The sequence below is a fragment of the Pyrgilauda ruficollis genome, unplaced genomic scaffold, assembly GCF_017590135.1.
Source record: "Pyrgilauda ruficollis isolate IOZ18807 unplaced genomic scaffold, ASM1759013v1 scaffold5, whole genome shotgun sequence".
In the NCBI taxonomy this organism is placed as follows: domain Eukaryota; kingdom Metazoa; phylum Chordata; class Aves; order Passeriformes; family Passeridae; genus Pyrgilauda; species Pyrgilauda ruficollis.
In genome coordinates, this window is record NW_024526599.1 from 2413161 (window position 1) to 2430391 (window position 17231).

At 38.3% G+C, this 17231-nt stretch overlaps 1 protein-coding gene across 1 annotated transcript in view; it reads left to right on the forward strand.

Annotated features, from left to right (window-relative positions):
* Nucleotides 1-17231, forward strand: part of CSGALNACT1 (chondroitin sulfate N-acetylgalactosaminyltransferase 1) — a 40902-nt gene that overhangs the window by 742 nt on the left and 22929 nt on the right. The window lies entirely within an intron of this gene.

A 17231-nucleotide genomic window follows, 5' to 3' on the forward strand; every position in this document is an offset into this window, starting at 1 on the left:
ACTGTTCCTTGTCTATGTGAGACCTAAAATCCTGTATTTTTATTTCAACAATATCTACTACATATCTGCATGTTCCTATTAGCTTGTGTTCTCTTGATCAATGAAAGATAATTTTTGGTAATTGCTTTGGTTTTGTCCTCTATCCTTATGACATTGCGTGGGAGTGAGTGGATTTCTTGACCTGGGTGGGCAGTTCTTATGCAAACTTTGTAAAACTGAGTTTCAGATTGTTTCCACTGTGAATCACTTTCCTTGTTAGAGAATTACTTTTATGGTAATGTTTAACTTGAGTAGAATTGTTGTAAAACATATACAATGTGCTTTTTGTGTATTCTTTTTTAAGAGCAGTCCAAATAAAATAGTTATTCATATCAAGCTGTTTACTTCCTTGTCTACTGTTGCTTCTTACAGGAAGTATATAGCTTTAAAAGGTTGAATCATTATTTATGAGCATCAGAATAGCTGTAAAGGTGTCACTGCAACATTGCCCAGTGCAACTGCATTGAAAATAGATTTGTGTGGGAAACAAATATTGGTGAGTTATGATTAGTGCATGGAGAATTAAAAATACTATTTCTTTTTCATATTTCTTTTCAAGCAATTTAAGAGCTTGCCATTCAAGAGATGTTAATTTTTCTTTTCTGTATAAAGATTACAGTTTTTATAATTCAAGCTTTTTGCTCATGCTTTCTATAGTTTTCTCATTATTTAAATCAATCAATCTGAATATTTGGGGCATCTCTTACAAGGGGAGTCTGCATCTTTTAAGGCAGACATGCTGTACTGCATGTCCAGAAACACTTTCGATGTAGCAAAATATTTTAAATCTATCTTGTTTGGCTCCTCGCATCTCTGAAGCTGTTTGCTGTTTGAATTCCATCTAGTGTTAGCTCCATTCAGAAATGTCCTTTAACAGTTTGTCAAGAAGTTTTTTTTACTTGTGATGGGGTAAGGAATGATAGAGGGCAGAGTTTAAAAATTACAGTAAACTATTGTTGCTTTATAGAACAAAAATATTTACCACTGTAAGCATTTACAATACTCAAATGAATAAATTAATTCTAAGATGTTTTAAAACCCATTGAGGCTTAACTTTCTTTAATCAACATTACACCAAATCTTATTAATTTCTGTCATCTTATTTTTGGAGTTAGAAATCCATATCCTGTCACAGTGCAAATACCCACTTTATGTCTGCAACCAGTTTTCTACTGTAAAAAAAAAAAAAATCTCCTTTATTCCCTATTCCTAAAGTTATCTCAAGTGGAATGTTCCTTAAAAAACTTTAAATTAAGCAGTATAACAAATGAATGCAGTCTTTATAGAACATGTATTCTGAACAAAATAGATAGGATCTCTGATTCACCATCCCTGGCAGAGGGTGTATTGGGCTGCCCCCCTTCCCTTCTGATCTCTGGTTTGTGAGGTAGCCAGCACTTCTTTTCAAATCTTATTAGATTCCTACCATGATGTGCTGGCATTTCTATGGACATTACCTTGAAAGAAAACATGAATGGGGAAGGAGGATAAGTGATGTGGGTGGCTTGGTGTGTTCTTTGGGATCTTTGAAGTTGATGCAGCATCTTAATGGATTTGATCCTTCTTGCTTCCCAAGAATTATTGGAAGGTGTTCATTTTTTCCCCTGATATTTGTGGTGTCAGCTTTCTACCTAGTCAATGTAGCAGAGCTCATAGCTTGCTATATTTCTCCTTGCATGCCCCAAACTGGGTTCCTGTTACCTGGTTAACTGAGTGCTTCTTTTCTTACCCCTGTGACCTGGTCTGTGTCTTGCCAAGGAAAGGCTAGTTAGTCTAAACCGTGCACAAGTCAAGAGGGTTAAGTGGAAATGCGCTATGAACTTTTGTTTGTAACAGTTTAAATCAGCAATGCACTTAGAAACACTTATGAAAGATATGGACAAAAAACATAAAGCAAAATTGCTGATTCTATTTACACCTAACTTCTATTTTCTTTCACCCTGTCCTGCTGACTTGATCCTCTTCTGACAAAATTTTTTTTGTTTGCATGTAGCTTACCTTTCAGGTCACATCTACTGGAGAAATCTGCTCACAAGCCTCCATCAGTTAGTTACCCTCTGGTGAGAGAAAGCTCTGTCACACCACGTCTTTGTCCGCACCAGCACACCTCAGGCCATTTTCTGATTCTTGAAGGAACTCTTATTTTTTATTCAGTTGTGCAACAAAAGTTTTCAGACAGTTCAGTGTTAATCTTTCATCCCCAGCTGTTTGTGTCTACCCGGATAAGATGTCATCATTGTCCTTAATGGTTTCCTTGTTAAAGACTCACAGATATCTTTATAAGTGTAGATGTTACATTCTTATACTTGACTGGTTAGTCAAAATAGGAGTAAATGTCTTCACCTCCCTTTGGGACTTAGTTTTCAGAAAAAATGTCTTCATGGTGAGCTGTATTCTCTACCAATGAGTAAATTAACACATTCTATGTTATGCAGAGCTCTGTCTTTCTTCTGACATGGAGACAGAAAGTTGATTGTCAGAGGATAGCAGAGAGCTGTGTGTTTTCTTGGTTTTGTTAAGGTACTTCAGTTTTAGAGTAGTTACATTTCTGGACTCTGTTTTCAGGTTCATCACCAACAGGTTTATGTGTTTTAGGCTAAACTGTACTATGCTAGCCCAGTTCCATGCCAATGGGAATGGTCTTAAGAGTACATTAGCACAGAACATTGTTTAAGGATCCTCTAGTTCCAACGCCCCTGCCATAGGCAAGGACATCTTCCACTAGATCGAGTTGCATTGCCTTGATAACAGAGAAATGTTACTCAGTCACTTGGACGTGAGCACCATCCTCCTAAAGTAAGAGAACAGTGATAGAAACTCTACTGAAGTTAAATCCTCAGAACTGTTTTTTTCCTTTTTCCTCTTTATTGTGTGTCTAACAGTGGTTTGGCAATTTACTGGCAAGAAGACATGGAACAATATGCACTCCAGCAACCTTGGAACAGTATGTAGATGCCCCTGGGAATTGTTTTTACTGGAGATGGTTGAGGCAGCAAGAGGTTTCTGGCTTGATATTTCTTAAAAGAATTTTTTTTTTTGTAGCTGACTCTATAAATAGTTGACAGTTCTTAAATTGAATAATCCCAGCTTCCTTTCCAGGATAAGAAACTGGATCAAGATTTCCAAAGCCAAAAGTCTGCAGCCCAATATATCTATTAATCATCTACTTATAACGTAGCTCAGATTTTGAGACAATTCTCTTATTGTTCCTGTTTTGTGTATGGTGAAAAGACTCACATGGAATCTTGCCAGTGGGCCAGTGGCAGAACCAAAATCTGGACTTATATGTCCTGCATTTAGGGTCAGAGTTTTGCCTACTAGATTATGGTTTATTGTATAGCCATATTTAGAAATTAGAATCACTTAGTTTTCAAACTAGTTGAGCAATCTGTAACTCTACCTGGTTTACTAAGAGATAATTTGTGTTGAAAGTTGGCTTAATAAAGAATTACAGGCCAAAATGTTCAAACCACAGGAGTGATTGAATATCCAAAGGCCTCCCAGGCACATGCACCAAGGCAGAGAGCTTCAGAGAGTTTCATGTTACCCAGACCAGTACTGATGGTCAGTGGTTTGTGTTGCACTTACGTCTTTTGCTGGGATGTGAATGTGAAAAGTAAGGAGATGCTGTGTCACCTGTGTTGCCATTCCTGTTACCAAGGTGGTACTTCAACTTACATCTGAGAGGGCAGAATGTTTCAGTCTTAAAAGTGGGATTTTAATACTTGTATAATTTTAAGATTTTTTTTTTCTCCAGCATTTTCCCCTATGAATTGATTTAATAGAAGGTAGTTATGAAAGTGCTGGCCATGATCATAACAGAGTTAGACAGAGCTACATGTGCCAGGGATCAATGGTAATCACTCAGTGAACCAAGTGGCTTCCAGTTTTGAAGGGTGCATTAGGTTAATTTTTTATTTTTTAGTTTTTGTAGCCAGTCACCCAACCCCTCACAGGACAGTTAGATTTCAGCTTGCCCAGACCAGAGTGTGTGTATATTTGGGTTCTTTGCATTCATGTATACTACAACTGATATTTTCATTTACATTTACAATGACCATGTACATACCGACTTTCTTCACAGAGAGAAACTTTGAGTTGTATTGATTTGGAAAGGAGGAGCTTTACATCAAATAGTCTCTCCCGGGTGTGCTTTTAATGTGGAGCCAGTATTTTAGAAAAACATTCCTCTTTAGTTAGAATAGTCTGAAAATAGAGGTAACAGTTTTGAAACACACTTTGCACAGGAAACTTTGTATTATTTTATTTGTGAGAAGGTGTAGCCTTTAGATTTTGGGGAAGAGATTTAAAATAAACTTTGGGAAAACTTGTAAAAAGCTATTAGCAAAATATACAGTGGTGTGCATAGTGAATCATGTTATCTGCGCTGCTTTTTTCTCATCATACTGCTATTAAGTAAAAAAACTGTCTGAAGGGAATATATAACACATCATAATGTTGTCTCTAATCCTAGAAAATTTAAACAGAAATATTTTAGATTAAGGAACTTACTGTGAAAGTAGTAGTTACTAGCTTAAAAATTGATACAGAGATTTTTTTGAGCCACAGAGATAGAAAATGTGCCACTGACCTTTCAATTTACAGGATGATTTAAGGTGATTTATGAGATAAAAGTCAGTGGGGAAGTTTTCTGATGCTTAATTGAACCATGTATATAAATTTATGAATTAATAAGCTATTCCAAAAATATAGCGGCTTTCTCTGAAAATTGTTCAGGAAACGAAAAGCACTTATGTAATGTTAAAGGAATGAAAGGAAAATTTTTAGCATTAGAGAAAGGAAAATAAAGCTTCACTCTAAAATCCTTAGGAACTAACTACACTAAAAAACTAGATCTTTGCAAATGTAAGGTACCTGCAAAACTGTTTCGAGAACACATCTCAGAACCCCTTAAAAGTATTGTTATGAATTGGTGATCCTAGTTTTCAAATGGGGACAAAAACTTTAGAATTCAATGGGCATGGATGTTTGTCCAGTATGGTTTAGACTTCATTTCTCTTCCTTGCTATTGGATCTGCCTTTTGCTATGAGAGCCAGGTAGAAGAAGCTGAAGAAGGTTGCTGTTACATACCTTGTTTGCCAGCAATTCCAGGGAGTGGCAGGAGAGACGGAGCTATATGGGGCGCCTGGATGTGCCATGTACTCCGGGAGTATGTGGGAAGCAGAGCACTTCAATTTCATCAAAGCACCTCTTATACTGGAGTGCTGGTTCTTCCTGCTCAGCACAGGTAGGCAAGTGAACCACATCCAAGGAAAATGAAAGCTTTTTTTTGTGATTTTACAGATGTATGTGACAGAATTTTTCCAGTAAATTCAGGGGCGTAATTTTCTTACTTTCTTTCAAGCAGTTCATCTGCTTGAGTTGGTGAAAATAGGCTCATCTGGTGGTAAAGCTTTTTGGTTTTCCTAGGGTACTTTTACATTTCTCATACTCTGATTAGAATCTTTTGAGCTATTAACTACTACTAAGGTCAAAGCTTCAGAGCCCAAGTAAAAAAACTTGTCTGGCAGCTACGTAGTAATCTTGTAAACCTATTAAACATCAAGAGCAAAACAGACACAAAGGTGTGGATTAGAGTTATGAATTAGGATTCAAAATAAAGTCTCAATTTTACCTCTTTCCTAGGAGAAAAGAGCCTGTAAAATGCATTTGAAAAGGCTTTGTATCTCAGCTGGAACCCTCTGGCATTTTACTGAAATACTCTTCATTTGTTTTCTAACCTCCATCACCGATATCAAGGATTTTTCACTTGTTTAATATTACACTATGATTTCACTTTCATGCAACTCCAGCATGCCCTTTATGTGGGTCACATATTCCTTGTCCTCCTCTATATTGGTCTAGGATTTCTAATTATTTCCATATTCATGGAGCTCAGTCACTACACAGCCAATTGAAACAGGCAGGCTGCTCAATGTCTTTTCCACTCCAGGAGTAATTTAATCAGGGAGTGACTGCATTATTTTTTCAGAGAGCTGAACTGTGCGTGCCAGGTGATCTGCAGGGGAGAAGAGCACCATTATTAAAAGGCTTAGATGTTCCATGCCATTTGTGCTTCTGCGACCTGTAGTGCAGCTAACGGTACTGTTCTGTTGTTTTTTCTCATATGCATGATTCAAATGTAGTCAGTTAGAGGAGGCAGAAAGGAGGATGGATGAATCAGGGGACTGTATTTATGCTGCATGAGACTGAGTTTCAAAGATGTTGCATCCTTCACCGTTGCTGTATTTGCTTTACAGAAGTGCTGGTACTCACAGAGCAGATTAAGTGTATTTCTTTAGTTTCCCTCTGAAGTTCCATCCTAGAGTTAAAAAATCATACATAGAATTTTGATATTGGTACATTCCCACATAAATATTTCAACTTTTATAAAGTGGCAAAGGAGAGATTTGGCTTTGGGGGTAAAGTCATCAGGGAGTCCTTGCATCCATTGTAATCTTCATCTGGGCTGATTAATGTGCTCAAACAACCAGAGGGAATAGGTAAGCCTTGGCTGTCACAGGTACCTTAGATCCATGAGGATTTCCTTCCATTGAGAAGAGCCAAATGGATATCCCTTGCTATCAAAGGGAGTCCAAGAGAAGGGTAAGCTCTTTTCCAGAGTTACCAAGGAAAGAGAGAAGGTGTGGGTGAGGCAGATCAGAGTGCTGGTGTCATAAATAGCTGTGCTGTGTCAATTTCTTGCTGCTGGGGACTGTTATTAGATGAACATCAGGTACAGCTGACAACTACATTTTTCTTTGGAGTCCTTGGGCTGGATTACAAGCTTGTGGGCATGATTTCATGATGGAAGAATGGCACAGGTGAGGTGAGCATTGCCTTGGGAGTGCCACTGCAAAATTGTCCTGAGGTCCTCTTTCAACCTGGTGTTCTATGATTATATGATTGCTCAGTAAGACTTTTCTGCTGTTTCTTTTAGGAGTTGTGTTTTCTCTTTTATATTGTCTTTCAAAAAAATAGAAATTTAAAAAATCTATGGATTCAAATAATGAGAGTTAAATTGTGTCCATTACTCCTCTTAGCTGAGTATGCACCATCCTTAAGGCGACTGGAGATAAAATCATCTGATTCTTAAAGTCAAAGAGTCAGTTAGGCTCTGTCTAACTGATACTTGAACCTTTACAGTGGCATGTTAAAAGCTTTCATGTTGGTCTAGACTTCTTTAGTTTCTTGTTTCCTCACTGCAGCTGCCATGGGCATCTCCAGTCTGGGCACATTTTCTCCTTCCTATTTGAAGAAAATAGACATTTTCCAATTAATATCTATGGTAACATACCTGTGGAGAGGGAAAAACTCCCACCTTCTAGAGGTGATATTCTGATCTAGAGGTGAATTCTGATCTTTCAGCTAGAGGTTTTTGGAGAAGTAGTATTCAGTGTATTAATAATTATGCTAACTCTTACACTGCTAGGGTTGAATCTGGATTGTCCAGTTCCAGACGCATCTCAGTTCAAGATGTTGTTAAGCTTCCTTGCATGATAGTCAGTGAAGAGAAGAAGCCACAGCAAGTTATTTCATCTTAAGTACATATCCACTTCTGTTTATTTTCATCATCTTATCTAAATGCATAATACGGTGGGCATCATCATTATTGTCTTTGCTACAGCTGGAAATACCAAGAAGAAGACAGGGAAATGACTTGCATGGGATCATCTTAACTTCAGGAAGGAGACTTGGCTTGCATATGCTGTTGTTCAGTCCTATAACACAGTGACATATATATCTGTCATCTAGGAATTGATCAGGACTATCTTCCAGACCGGTTTCCAGACTTTTTGCCTTTGGAAAGATATTGGAACCTGCATGTGATGACCTAGAAAGTGCAGTAGTGTTTTGGAAAGTTCTGATGTGCTGCACGCTGGTCACCTCAATGCACTGAGAGCTTTTGCTCTTTCTTACAGTGTCCTTTTGTTTTTGATCCATGGGCTTTCTTCAAAAGGGGACTTATTTTCCTATGTGAAGGCTGTAGTGAATTTTTGCCTGCTGAATGATACAACTTCTGAGCTGTTGCTTCTCAGCTTATGGTACATACTTCCTACTAAACTTTTGGTCTTTCTCATCAAACAGATGTGTATGGTCAGTAGCAGTTCAAGGCAAACTTTTCAGATCTCTTAGGACTGAAACAACAAAGCCGAGCCAAACTTTTTATATTGCAAAGGGCAATTTCCCTTCAGTTATACCTATTTTCTTACTAAATATTTATTTGTTTTCATTGGATATTACATATTTTTTCTAATTTTGATCTCTTTTTAATTTTTGTCCTCTTTCATCTTGCTGGTGATCCAGATTAAAATGAATTCACTTGCATTCATCAAGATTGTATCAAGGTAGAGGAGAAGAATTTCTAAATTGCATTGTTGTTTTTCAGATCAGAATGCAACTATGACATGAAAACTTATCAGTAGAGAAGATCTGTTGCAATTCACAGAGGAAGAAACAGCTGAGGTCTTTGTGTTGTGATACCTATGTCAAAATTAAGGCCTGAGTCTGCATTTGATTCTACATAAGCTGCAGCTAGAATTGAGTTTTTGACAGTCTTCCAGGCTAAAACTGACATGGAGGTGCCTTTGTTTTCACAAGTTCCAAAATAGCTGTTTTAAAATTAATCCAGAGAAGGCTGAGGTGATAGAGGAGGTAACACAGAAATGAAAAGCTTCTGTCTTGCCCAGTGTATTATTCATCAAGCTGGGGATACTAAACTGGGCTGCAGAACACAGTCTCTTATGCTGAAAATCTGCTTTGGTCCAAGTTTTCACCAAGTGGACAGCCTCCCTCTTAGGCTGGCCTAAATTGTGATGTACTTAGCACAATAATTTTCATCTTTCCTCAGGTATTTCAGTATGTGCAGTCCTGTCAGTCTGGACTTGAAGTCTCCTTCCAGAGTTCATTTGATTTCTCCTATTTTTTCCTCTGTCTTGATGTCTGATTAGTTTGATACAGTTCACATAACTGTATTGTGATGTTAACTGCATTATCTCTGAGTAATCCAAGACATGCAGACCAACATTTGATTTTCAGTGGAATAGTAACTGGGGAAGAGGTCTAGTTTGTCTTCACAAATATATTCAGATGCAACCTATGTTGTCATACATTATTTGTGCAAGGGTAGGCTGAAAAGCTAATGAAAGATGGAAGATAATAATCAATTCCTATGAAGTGATGTTGGGGTTCTTGACGAACAGTGCAGATATGTGCCATGGCCCTGAACTTCCACATGGTAGAAGGAAACACAGTGAGGCTGACAGAGATCAAAGAAGTAACACTGATAACCTAACTGGCAAGACCCTCTTCAGTTTCTGCAGAGGAATCTGAGTTCAAGCTTTTTAAGGATGTTTATTGTTCTCTGTCTCAGCAGCTCAGTTAGTAGTCCAGATTGCTGAGCTGAGGTGTGCTTTTGGTCAGAGAGCAAGTGCAAATTTTTGCCAGAAATTTCCTCAGAAAACGATTATTCCATATGGCCTGTGGGAGATATCTAGGCTATGTTTTGACCTTATATTTCAGGCTCTGTTGCTGCTCACCATGGCAATGGGAACATAAGTGGGGAAATGCTGGTTGTAAGTAAGCACTGATACCTCTGATTCTATTGCATCATGGGACAGGTGACTAGGAATGTCTGAAGTGCAGAGCTATGGGCCTGGGGAGGGAGACAGACAGTCAAAAGTGTACAGGGAGGCAGAAAGCCAGATAGAAACACCTGCCTGGGGTCAGAGAGAAGGACTAAGCTTTCTAAGATGAGGATATGTGGGGATGTGTCCTTTCAGACGCTTTCTTTTTTTTCCTGCCCTGGTTTATTAAGTTCCAGTAAACAAATAAAATATGTTCTCTTTTTGATGTAGCTTGGCTGAGTCACTACATTTCGTAACAGTCAGAGATGCCCAGAAAGTTTGTTGTATCTGGATTCAGGCCTATTGGGCTTGCTCAGATAAATACACATGGTGGAAAGAGGAGTGTTAAGAGTTTTCTAACCCTGTCTACCTTTGGAAAGAACAAAAGCTGGTAAAGGCTGCACAGGGAAAATAAGAGAGCAAATTGAGTGAGGGTCCCTGTGCACTCATCACTCCTTCCTGGGAAGAGGTGTGGTTCTCATCCAGGGCCTGTTGAGCTCTCTAAGGCTCTCCTGATGTTCTCTGCAGATATGTACCTCTTGAACATGTGGGAAGTTTTGTTGTTTTGTTGGGGTTTTTTTCCCAAACACATTTCAGAATCCAGGCCAGCTGCTACAGCTGCTTCCCTTCAGCAAAACCGCTTCAAACCATGTTGAGGTTTTGTGGCTCTTTGCAGCTGCAAACCTACTCACAGCCAATTTCCTCACATTACAAGGGTATTTTAGCAACATAGTAATTCTAAGTGGTTCTACAAGTGCCTTCATCTTTTGTCTCCATTTGTTTACTCCTCACTTCTTTCTTCCAAACATGTTTTTCCATCCCTTTAGCAAAGCAAAGTGAGTGCATATTGCTCCAACAAAGGTACATCAATGCTGATGGAGGAAACTGGAGGAATGGTTGAGGACAGCACAATCCACCATTTAACCCAGTCCTTTCTGATTCCTAGGATGCAGGTTTCAGGTTTAAGCAGAGTGGTTTGTTTTCTCACAACCATATGGCTTCTTTGCATGCATGTGGGCTGAGCATTAAGCATCAGCAATCAGAGCCTGCAAAGAGCCTTGATGCATTAGGAAATCTAGACTGTGCTGCTTGTTTACTTAGACTGTAAATGTCATCTTGGCAAGTGATCTCCTGTCTTGCATACACAGTTTGTAAGTTGATTGCTGAGCTTAGATGGCATCAGCTGGGTAATGAATTCTAAGGTTTGTGTTTATGTTCTTTAGTGACCCTGTGCACATGACAAGAAGGTGCAAAGCACCTCTGAAGGTCCTTTCAGATGTTCAATCACAGTGTATGTGCTGAGCTGATCAGAGGGATTTGACATTTTGATATTGAATAGATTAACTAAGGACTAAAAAAAATATTACTGTAATTTTCAATGAAGTCAGGGCATGGACTGGTCTAAGTAATGGCTCTGATCAGATAGAATACTTGCAATGTGCATTAATAGCAGTTACTACTGCTGTACTGATGTTTTGGACTGACAAAATGCTCTACAAAGAACCAGTACTGATTGACATTCAGCAGATAATACTGTTCTTTGCCTTGAAAAGAACATTATTATTATTTTCTCCTTTAAAAGTGAAACTAAAACTTCCGCAATAAATCATTATGACCTTGGTAATAATTTAGTTTTTCCATTTAGGTGACACATAGATACTCTTTGCATTTTTTTTTTCTTTCAAGTAATTTGGGAAATAAGATAAACCCAAAGTCTCCTGATACCCAATCACAATGGCATTCCAAAATAAAAAATGAAAATTGTTGGAACATGTCCACTTATAGGGGGGAAAGTAGCAAAAGTTAACTAAATGTATCCCGCTATAAGGCTCTAAAAATAATTTTCATGTTGTGTCTGCACCTTTGAAATCTACCAAGGATGCATAAAATCAGATGTGTGAAAATGTTTGCTTTCCATCACTACTGCTGATTTGCTTTTAGTAGGAAATTACAATTTGTAAATTCTTGCTCATTTGATTTCTCAGTAGTTACTGAAGTCAATGGTGTGACTTCCTCATGTTCTCTGACAAGTGTTAATAAAGTGTTGTGTCAGTGTTCCTGATTTTATGTTTCCTTGAATACAGAGTATTTTGTCTCTAGCACAGGTAAGTGTGTCTTGATGGTTTTCAGTTACAGTAGAACTAGTAGTACACATTACAAATGTTCCTCTTCTAGTATCATGTCATCATTACCTGAACTCCTTGTGGAACTTTCCTTTTTTCAAAGGAAAAAAAAAATAGTGACCATTCCAGTAATGTCCTTTTTGTAAGATTTTTTTTTTGTTACATATTTCCATATCTCTCTAATGTAATTAAAAGTTGAGCTCTACTTTCACAGAGAGCCATCTCCTTTTAGCATCTCCTTTCCAGTAGTCTGTGCACTGTTTTAGTTGGGTGAGAAACCTTATCTAGACACCTCATTGCTACCCTGATACCCCTGAAAAAAAGTGTGTCCTTTAGAAAGCCTCCTCCATGTTCCCAGGGATGGGTGCAGTGTTTCCAGCTGAGATTGATCAGGTGTTTATTACACCAGGAAATGGCCATGCTGGGGTCTTCAAAATAATGCATTTCTGGTGTAGAAAGTGTTTAAACTGTACAACTGGGCTATCTTCTGCAGGTGTGGTGGTAGCCTTTTGTCATAATTTTGTGATTTCTTTCTGGTCAGCTTTGCAGACTGAAGTGGATCACACCTGAGAGCTGACCTGTCTAATGAGTATAGCCTGCAGCTTGCAGTTTTGTGCTAAAGTGATAGCTTGGGTTATCACTTGTGCTAAAGTGACAGTGGGTTTGAGCTGAGGGATAACTGTGTTTTGCCAGTGCTTTGGAGCATAAGCAGTTGAACTTCATTTCTTTTCAGGCCATAAAATGTGCTGCTAAAAAACGCTCTATTGCATGAGCCTCTAGTGCAGTGTGTACTCAGAGAAAGGCTCTTAGATTGAGCTACTCTGGAAAAGGAGGCTGCCTAAAAGAAAATCTTCCCACCCATTACATGCAGTTGTCTTTAGTATTGCCCCCTTTGGCTGGACACCAGGGACTCATATCTAGAGGGACTTCCATGTGCAGTTCAGCATCTGAGGAAGCCATTTCTCAGCTGCTCGTCTTGTCTCTCTTCAGGCTGGGAATCCTTTTCTGCCTGTGGTAATGGATATAGAAGTCCTATCCTATAACTGCAGCCTGGGGGTTTTGTGTAGCTGCACTCCTTAAACTGCAGTTTTCTGCTTGTAAAGGAGAATGTGCTTGGAGGGAGAGAATATCACAGACCATCTCTTCTGGAAGTCAAGAAGGAGTGTGTGGAGCCTCCACCCAGCAAATGGTACACACATCAAAATAGTCATCCTGAGGTTGTGCCCTTCTTAAAAGAAGGAGGTGGAAAATGATGCTGTGAGATATGGCAGGGCTATTTACCTCACATTTGCTCTTCAAATTCCTCCTAGTGCTCCTGTGTGACAGATTCATGTGAAATTCCAGACCTGCCAACAAATGAGGAACCTCACTGTGTAGCTGAAAGATGTGCACAGTATTTAGTTTTAGACTCCTGATTTTAAAGGCTAGATGAGATTACAGAGTTCTAATTTCAAGGTATTCACCATTTTCTTACCCTTTTTCCTCTGTGCTGGAGTCACAGTTTGTACCATATTTAAGGTTTCCACGCTGATTGCCAGCACTAATGTGTCATTTCAGTAAGGCCAGCCAAGTTGGTTCTGCCAGGGCCTCTGAAGTGGCCTGCACATCTGTTAGGGAGAAGGAAGAAGCTATGAGCCACCATCTGGTATTTGATGCTTTGCTGTCATAACAGATTCATTGAGAGCCTAACTGGACCCGACTTCTACTGTGCCAAGTGTTGAACAGTAAGGAACACAATTGGTCTGGGAAGGTTTGCTGTGGAGAGATAGAAAATTGGTAGGAAAAACACCTAGAGAGTGTGCAAGGAGTGATAGGAAATTGTGTGGCTTTCATCTGGAGCAGACCCCACTGCCTGGGAGCCTGGACATTCTGAAAGGAACGCAGCGAGACCCCAGATAGAGCAGTTGGCTCTAACATCACTGATAATGATGGCAATATTTGCCTCTGGAAGTTGGGATTAAATTGCTTTATTTCTTTAACCATCTGTTTGAAATAACTTCTTACCATCTTTTTTCTTTCATCCACAAATTACTTTTATATCAATATGCCACATTTTGCTGTTCTAAGAGCTTCTCAAAGGCTTGCTATTTTTAGGCTTGTAATAATGGATGTGTGCATGACTCCTCAGCTGGCAAGCAGCTTGTTAACACAGACTGGTGCCTGGTTCTTGCATCTTTTGATATTTTGAGTCAACTGTGTCTTTTGAGGTAGAATATCTGAAATAAAGGAGAAGTAGGTGTATAAAACCAAAGGGGAGGCCAAGACCATCTGATTTTTATTATTTTCTTTCCCTTTTCTGCTGAGTGCATCTTGGGTGTGTTGGACTTGCTGGAGATACACTGAACTATTGCACTGTACAGGCTGGCTGACATCTTGTAATCCTGTAAAAGTAACTGAAGTTAGAAATAAACTGAATAAACAGTAGGACACTGGATTAGTCTTACAGGGGGCAAGTCAGTGTGTAAAAGATATCAGGAGGGTATCCACTCCCTAACATGTTACCTTAGCTCAGTTGTGGCAGTAATGAACACACTGTAATCATGTGTAATCAATTAAATAAGTTAATTGGCATTTTGTGATGACGGCTTTCCAGGTGATTAAGTTAGCCAGGTAAATTCCCTGGGCTCCCATCAGGAATGTGGGTGGATGGAGTCCAGAAGACATTTTAGGAGGTAAGTGCAGGAGCCTGACCTTAGGTAATGTAATAAATGAGATCTCTCAGCAGCATGTCCCTTACATAAACAAGGGAGAGTTCTACCTATGATTGTCTGTAAGATAATCATGTTCTTTGAACTTTCCAATTATTTACATATAATACACTTTTCTTTATCCTTTTTTACTGCAACTTAATATAATCAGGTGAAGTACTGATCAAGAAGAGTGGCTATTGAAATTGGTTGTCCTCTTTCAGAAGCAGCTAAAACAATACCTAAACATGTAGTAGTATGCAACTTCTCTGACAAGGAGATGGGAAAATGCCAGTTTTGAAGAAATGGAAGTCAAAATCAGGGTAAAAATACAGAGGAGTAATGAAGGAAAGTAACATTTCCCAAACAGAAGAATTGTTTCTTGTGCATATCTGCAAAAATACAAACTTATGCTTAGGGAATAAACGGATCATCAAAATCACAAATTTATGCTCAGGGAATGGATTGATCATCAAAATCACAAACATTAAAAATATTTCTTTGCTATGCAAGATCTTTTTTTCACCTTCCTTATCTATATTCCTTTAAGAACACAGGGATTTCCCACAGCTTCTTCAGTTTCACTAAGCTTTTGTCATGCTTTCAATGCAAAATTTGTTGTAGAGGGTACGTGCCACGGGAGAGAATTAAACCACCAAAATCCCCTGTGCATGCACTGACCTAATGCTTAAAAATTCTCCCTCTCTGTGAATTTTGTTTAAACCAGGTATGACTTGCTTTTTATCACATGGTCCACATCCACATTCTGACACTATTTGCTCATATTTCATTCTTTCCTGTAGGAACTTTCAGCTGCTGTTTAACAGCTAACATGTTCCACCAACAGTTACTTTCCTTCCTCTTTTAGACAAAAGGCTGTTAAATTCTCTTGACATTTGTCCCTAAGATGCCAGTCCTGAAAAACCCTGCCTGTTATTTTGACTGCAGTTGGAAAAAGGAGATGCTTTTACATCCATAGGAGAAGGATTTTCTTTTAGGGACTAATGAACTATTTGTAGTGAGACATTTCACTGCTGCTTCTAATAGCCCTTGTTGAACCCTTACTCTGTGATAACAGAACAACACAGGGAAAGAAAGATGTAGGGAGTTAAACTGAGTTAAGCTGCCATGAGTTGGTGAAAATGGTAAGATTTTAATATTCCACAGAGAAAGAAAGATGTAGGGAGTTAAACTGAGTTAAGCTGCCATGAGTTGGTGCTGAAAATGGTATGATTTTAATATTCCACAGAGACCTGTGAAATATTAAAAGGGTCTTAATTCCCTTTCTCCAAGGGAATTGGAGAAAACTGTAAAGGCACAGCAGCAATTTATTATTTTTGTTTCATTAGCTTACATAGCTGTGCCAGCACACATTCTAGCCAATCTTTGTTAAAACAAAAATAATGCTGTCATCTGCAGACAGGTTTCCATGTGGAGAGAAACAAAGACTTAGTAGCATCAAGCTTCAACTCATAAGGAAACTTTTTTTCTTCAAGTATTCTGGTAGGCTGTTACCTACCAGAGATTACACTTTTTTCTCTATTCCTGTTTTCTGAAAAACGTTGCACCTAAGGAACAAGGATAAGCAGAAAACTGTTTTCTTTAAAAAAATTTATGCATCCTTAACAAAAAAAAAAATTGTTTGCATCAACTTTGATACAAAGTTGCATTAAACCAAGTCAGATACTTTCATGGACAATGAGGAAAAATGTTACAGAGTGAGATCATATTGTGTGCATTATTTCATAACTTCACATGAAATGGTTTTGCTTCTGATTGAAGCCTGAAGTTCTTTCAAGGGACAGACTCTTTGGAACTTTTCAGGAAATGCTGAGCTGACTGCAGGGTGTACCTCTCCTGTTTAACAAAAAGGGAAAAAAGGATAGCTCTTGCAGGTAGGGGAAACTGGCTTTACCTATGTCATCAATCAGCACTGTGTTAGAGAACCAGGATGCCTCTCATGTGAACTGTTAACATTTAATGTGTTTCTAGCTGGGTTTAAGAGCTATTGACAATATGAAATAACTACAATTAAAATCTCCTTAATAAACTACAGTTTTAATCCCAGATACCAATAGAGTCAATGAGGCAAGTGACATTTCTTAAGGACCAATGAGAAATTATGTTTATGGCTGTAATTTGGTATATCAGAGAGCTGTGAAATAGAATATCAGACTGCTTGTTTGAATTGAGGTATCTTATAAAGAAAGAGAGATTCCATTTTTAATATGATTTGAGGATCAGAGATGAAAACCCAAAGTAACTGTGATCAGGTGTCTCATTAGCACTTGAAAATGTGGCTTGGTTTAAGTAACTAAAGGATATAGAAATGTGAAGACATTTTTCATAAAAATAAAAGAATTTTTTTTCTTGTAGCCATTTGACCAAAAGCAGTTTTCTGTGGACCTGTGTGCATTCTGACACCTTCAAAGATACAAAAACTGATAGGAATTGGAAATTTGAAGCCCTGTGATTTGTTAAGTTAAAACAAAGTAGGCATTCTCAGCCTATTGAAATATTTTATTTAAAAATAAATCTATATAAGTGATAAAATATCATACAATGATAAACATCTTCATTCTGTTGAAATCAATTGACCTGAATGGAAGTTTGTAGACAGCTGTGTTTTGCAAGATAGTTCTTTGGTTGTCCTCAGGTTTGAGGTTTTTAAAATTCCTTTTTGGAAGAAGAATTTCATGGTCAAATGGATAGAAGACTGTATAACATTAAATATAAGAAAGCCTTCCTTTCTTTT